Raw genomic sequence first — 6,669 nt, forward strand, 5'->3', positions numbered from 1 at the left:
CTGTGTGGCCAATTGGGGAGCAATGTTTGGGTCCACTGAGTTCTGCGGGAGGACAGTCTTCTGTATTAATTGCTAACATTTGAGCTGCTATCAGGGGAGAATGGAGGTATCCTCCCCAGGTGCCCAGAATCCTCCAGGCCATTAATGCCAGTCTTGTTGATACGATTTAAATGGTTCAGCACCTGGAACTTGGCCTGTTACTGATCTGATCAAATAAAACTAATTTTCCTTTCAAAAAACTCCCATGTTTTTAATAATATAGCCTACCTCACATTATCATCCATTTCCACTAAGTAAACCAGCTTACAAGGCCTATTTTAATCATTTCTGGAAGCTTAATCAGAAGAAGGGATAAAGGCTGAATACATTCTGAGCTCCAGTAACCACGACACCATAAATTGGATAAAACCATGAAAAGGGCTTTCTGATCCCATGACCCATTATGAAAACCACTTGAAAGTCCTTGGCCTGGACATTTTTTTAAAGCTCTACCTGGAATATCTTTGTTTTTAATTTTTGTGGGGGTGATTAGTTTTATTTATTTATTCAGTGGAGGTACTGGGGACTGAACCCAGGACCCTGTACATGCTGAGCATGCGCTCTACCACTGAGCAATACCCTCCCCTTGGAATATTTTTATAATAGTGATCTAAATCATCAGTGCTAAGAAAAGGCAGATGCAGACAAGGATGGGGATCCTGACCAAAGGAAAGAAAATCCAAGTTATCAAGGAGAGACCTGAGTTCCAATGTTGATTCTTACTGTGTGACCCGGGGCAAGTCATTTAAGCTCTCTGCCCTTGTCATGCATGAAATGGGTACGATAATATCACCCTCCTCGAGCTGTTGGAGGATTTAATGATATAGATGGAGAGAGAGGGCTTAGCACTGTGCCTGACATATAGGAAGTACTCCATAAAAGGGAACAATTATTATTGTCGTGGTTAAGTTGTTATTGTTATTGGGGAAGTAAGTGGTATCCTGGCAGTAGGGAAAGGCAGTCCAAGAGTGGCACGTGGTCAATCCCAAAGGAGCAGCAGGTCATAGCAACACAGCCTTGAAGGGGTGAGGCTGGTGGCCACGTGTCTGGCTGTAGAAGGAGAGGAGGATTGAGGATGGTGAAGACAGTGGCCCTCTCTGACCGAGCACTGCACCCATAGCAACCGTTTAATCCTCGTAGCAGCAACCAGATGAGGCAGGATTCCCATTTTATACATGAGGAAATTGAGGCACAAAGCTCTTTCATTATGAGATCCGAGGAAGCTTTATTTCCTTGATACATAAGCAGACCTTGGAGATGCTGCAGGTTTGGTTCCAGACCACTTCAGTAAAGCGAGTATCTCAGTGAAGCCAGTCACATGAATTTTTTGGTTTCTGGCGTATATAAAGGTTATCTTTACACTATACTGGAGGCTATTAAATTAAGGGTGCAACAGCATTATGTCTTAAAAAAGCCAATGTATATACGTTTATTGAATTTAAAATGCAAGACAAAAAAATGACAATAGTAACATCAGAGAACCCCGATCACAGATCACTGTAACAGATATAATAATAATGGAAAAGTTTGAAATCTGGAGAGAATGACCAAAATGTGACAGAGACAGAAAGTGAGTAAATGCTGTTGGAAGAATGGCACCAGTAGACTTGTTTGGTACAGAGTTGCCACAAAGCTTCAGTTTGTAAAAACTGCAGTATCTGTGGATTGTAATAAAATGAGGTTTGCCTGTAAGTGATGGAACGACCCGTTCAGTAGTTTAATTGCCCCACTGCTGAGTAAATACCTAGTTTCCCAGCACGTAAGGGCCCATCATCTCTCAGGTCCACAGCTAGGGAGGTGGAGAGAGAACTTGAACCCTTGGAACTTTGGCTCCCGAGCCTAAGCTCTGAGCTGCTGTGCTAATGACGCAGAGCATCTCAGGACAGAAACTGTGGGAAAGTCCGAGTGCCTGGGGCTCATTCTTGCCGAGTGCTGGCTCCCTGGTGCAGGACTCCCTCATCCGGTTAGCAACCTGGAAGGCAACATGCGGTGGGTGACCTGGTTGTGCCTTTCCTACCCGGCCTGCTAACAGGAAACAGCATCCTCCTCGTCCTAAGAGCAGGAGAAGACCTCAAAGTCCTGAACCACACCGGAAAACCACCCCCAATTGACTGGAGTGAATTGGTGTCAATGAAGGTAATCAACAGTCATTCAAAAAGAATAGATAAAGAGTTTTATCTGAGCCAAACTGATGACCAGATTACTCTGAGAAACTGCTCCAGAGAAGCAGGGTTTTCAGCAGTGTTATATTTTGTCAGAAAAAAAGAACAGTAAACAATCAGGGACATGTTTCTTTAAGGTTAAAAAAAAAAAAAGCCAGACCATCAGGTACATGTACAGCACATACAGTGGTGGCCTCGGCGCTGAGAAGGGAGTCTCGTCATCAGGGAGGACCAGTGTGGGGGTCCCAGGAAGAGGGGCGTTTAATCTTTATTTTTAACTCGGACACTCTTTCCTTCTAGTCCATGTGTTCTTTTTGTTTATAACTGAAGCAGATGTACAATGTATGTTTGATAGGCCACACACAGGCTGTTTCAGAGAGCATAAAATTCCAGTTAACTTATGTATAAGCCAGAGTGACCTCCCCAGACCTCACTATATGAACCTTTCTTTTATTACAGGTCAGATAAAATCTACTTGCTGTTGCTTGACAGCTTAGGACACGCCGGACAACAGTACAGAAATGCTAACTGGGGACTGCTTTTATGTCAGTAAGAATCTGTCATTCCCTAAGAGACTCAACATGTTGCTCATCTGGATGTCCTGGAAATCACAAAATTAAATATGCAAACACATGTACATTGAACAGAGCCCATGGAAGAGCCCCTGCCAACCTTAGGAGAATCCAGGTATTTCAAGGTCGTCGCAGAGGGCAAACCCCCACTTGCAGAGGGTCGGCTGGACTCTGTAACCTTCCCTCGGGCATCACCTCCACCAGCAAGGCCCCAGCTCTGGAGGAAACCTGTGGGCCCTCAAGTTAAGAAAACAAAACGAGGGGGAGAAAACACCAGCCTTTCAAAACTGGTGACTTCATGAATCCCAGCATCAGGCTGGAAACCGGAGGAGCGATGTCAGGGGCCCACGCAGAGCTGGCCTGGAGCCCCAACACGCAGCGCCTGCTGCCGCGATGATGCTCTGGAACCCCTGCCTCTCCTTCTGGACCTGGTATTCTCAAACTTCCTCAAATAGTAGAGCACCAAGCCCTTTGGGGGTACAGCATGAAATGTGGATAAATTAAGCAAAAAAGAACCAAGTGCTGTAAACGTTTATGCCAACTCTCACAGCGTCTAAGCCAGAACTGAGGGGTGACAAGTGCCAGGAGGCTTAAGAAATGTTATCCAGGGACACCTTAAAACTGAGAAAATTCTATTACCTTAGTTTTTTCCTAAAACCGAGAAGAGAGATTGCTGCTTCAATTTTAGCTATAACATACCTCTCTGTTCAGGATAAAATAGGTGGGAGCAGGCCCGGCCTATAACGTTACCATCAGTGTCCTGATGTAAACCTGATGCCAGATCCCAAGAGCAGTGCTCGCAGAAATGACCCACTGGGACGGTCTTTACAGCTACCTTTGATCCCCGGTGGGGAAATGTAAGGTACAGACTACCACAAGCCTCCGACAGAAGGCGCCCGAGGTCACCAGGCAGGCAGAGCAGCAAAGGTCAGCTTTCAGCAGTTCACAATACCTGCTCTGTGGCCAGACAAAGGCCTGACCTTCCCAGCGATGTCTGACCTTTCAACCCTGACAAACATATGTATTTACTCAGCAATTACAATTTAAGCTACTAAAGGGGCAGTTTAATCACTTATATCGAAGGGAATAAATTAAAGTTTCCCTGGATCCCATAACAAAAAAAAAAAAAAAAAAGCTAAACTAGCCTTTGCACTCAAAACAAAGAAATGTCTCTTTCCACCAGTGCCTATAGCTGTCTCAGAAATCCTCATTGTTTGTAACCTAGGCAGACGGTTAGAAGGACTGTTCGGCCCCAAATTGCAGAAGGTGAAAAATCTAAAATCTCAGAGGACGGTGGTTGCATACCTAAGAAGATGTCATTCTTTAAGCTGAGGGGAAATTACTGTTCTGATTTATTTTTCACATCATTCAAGACTGAAATCTGCTGTGAAAACTTGGAGATACCATTTTCCAGTTTGATCATAGTAGTCACCCCCAGGGATTCCACTTGACAGCATTGAATTAAACTGCTATTTTGGGGAGCTAGATACTGAGCTAGAAATTTGAGGCATTCAATTTCAGTGCATTTGGGGGCAAAATAAACTCATGTCCCCTCTTACACTGAGGGTGGCAGTGTAAACTGGTAAGAGCACCCTGGAAAACCATCTGGCTGTATCTGTTAAAGCTGAAATACAGCTGATGACTCAGTAGTTCCACTCCCAGGCATGCACTCAGCAGAAATGAGAAAGCGTAGGTACCAGGGGATATGCAGATGTCAATTCCATGAGCATCCAGCCCCGCCAGGAAGTGTGAACATCTCACCGACAGCAGGATGGATGAACACTGTAATAATAAAGTCTGCACGAACGCCTGTTACAGAGCAACATGGATGAATCCCATGGCATCTCAAGTGAAAGAAGCCAGACACCAAAGAGTACATGTTCTATGATTCCATTTACATGAAATTTAAAACCAGGCTAAACCAACCCAGAAGTAAGGATATGATCACTCTTGGGCTAAATAGTCTATTTCTTTGATTTGGGTAGCAACAGCCTAAGTTTGTGCACTTTGTGGAATTCTTTGTGCTGCCCATGTAGGTTTTTATGTCTCTATGAGTATATACTCCAATAGAAAGTTTAGCTCAAAAAAAGGCCGGGCAGTTTTATGACTGTATCTGTATCTTGAAACTTGGTTACAGATAGATACATACTCAGTATCACACGGTGAGGATCACACGGCGAGGCGATGATACTGGAAACTAGAGTAGCACTTCAGAATTAAAGTGGATTTCTTCATTAAAACGTGCTGCCTGGTTTGGCCACTGTGGTTCCTCAGGTCCAGTCACTTGGAGAGCCGCGTTCTGGAAAAAGCATTGTGCCTGGAGGATGGGGCCTCTCTCGGGGCTGTGCCTCAGAAATCAATGTTAGACACTGCTGTCTGGGCCAACTTCATGCACTTGAAATAGTTTCAGATACTTAACTATGTGCCAGACACCCAGTTTTCAATATCTTAATTTCACTCTCTCCACCCTAGGAAGCAGTATGATAGATAAAAACCCTGAGGTGCAGGGAGGCTGCATAATCTGTCCTTGGTTAATAATATAAAGTCGGACTGGATGTCAGGTCTCATTCCAGTGCAGGGAGCCCCGTTTAAAGTTTATCGCCTCCCACTGCCTCCCACGTGGGTGGGAGTGGAAGTCGGGGTGAAAGGGGTTGTGGCAGGAATAAGAGAAAGATGACCCACTACAGCAAGTAGTAAGTACCGTTCACCGGAGCCAAGTAATAACCTAACGCCCCCACCCCCACCCCAGGCGGAAGGACTCATTCCTTCCGGGGGAGCCGTTCACCCCCAGGACATCTACTGTGCTTGCCTCCAGCTTGTCTGTCTCCCTGTTCCTACAGATGGGGGAGAGCCGGGCCCAGGTGGGCACTCTGGAATTATCTCATGAGTCTCTGTGACTTACAAGGGTTTCAACAAGAGGCTTAGAGCAGAATTGCAGGCCCTGACGGTACCAGAGGGTTCAGGTCCAAGCATACGTTTGTGAGGAAAAGCAAAAAACAATGAGCACAAATTCCCAGCAGAATCTCAAGATGTGAAATCCCACTACATGCTTACGATCAATCATTCCTCTCCTGAAGGTGAAAGGGGCAAGGCTCTCCCGCGTACCAACTCTTCTGCCAAAATCCAGCTTACTGAGAGAGAGCAGGATTAACTACACAGCTGCCCTCCCGCCCATGTGTAATTCAGGAATCCATATAAAGTAACACTTCTGCACCTACTAAGGGAAACGCAATACGGTCTCCCCGGCTCACTAAATAGAAAAAGAAGCTTGGAAGACCTATTTTACACACTGAAGACTTAATTAGAAGAAATAAAGGCTGAATATATGCTGAGATCCAGTAACCACAAAGTACTGGTAAGTATCAATGCCGTCTCTCATCTCAGACGAGTGTAATAACAGATCTCTGATTTCCTTCCACAGGGAAGAAGTTACAGTCTTCGTGCTACGGTGTCATGGCTCTGTAGCCAGGTAAAAGTTAACAGTATACAATTATCTACTTTGTGCTGGAGACCAGGTTCATCATTGAGACAAAAAACAAAATAAAACCCCCCAAAACCAAAAACACACACACAAAACCAAAAAAACAGCTAGAAAGTTCTGTTTTCATGGTGGAATAAAGAACGAAGATACACTATCAATGCTTTCACTGATGCAGATGAATTGAACAGAACAACTGATCTCTTAAAGCTTTCCTTATTCAACTGCAACAGTGCATCTAAAAGTAAACAAATCTATACCGAAGGCTGCTTCTGTTTTTTTCCCCCTAGAAATTAATTTTGGAAAAGAGAGGCAATTACAGGCTACTTAGATATTATCAAAGTAAATTGTTTTAATAGGACCTGGTCAGCTCAAGGTTTAACTGAAAGAAAAATGACATGTTTAGAAGGATTACATG

This window comes from Camelus dromedarius, chromosome 1 (assembly GCF_036321535.1).
Source record: "Camelus dromedarius isolate mCamDro1 chromosome 1, mCamDro1.pat, whole genome shotgun sequence".
NCBI lineage: Eukaryota > Metazoa > Chordata > Mammalia > Artiodactyla > Camelidae > Camelus > Camelus dromedarius.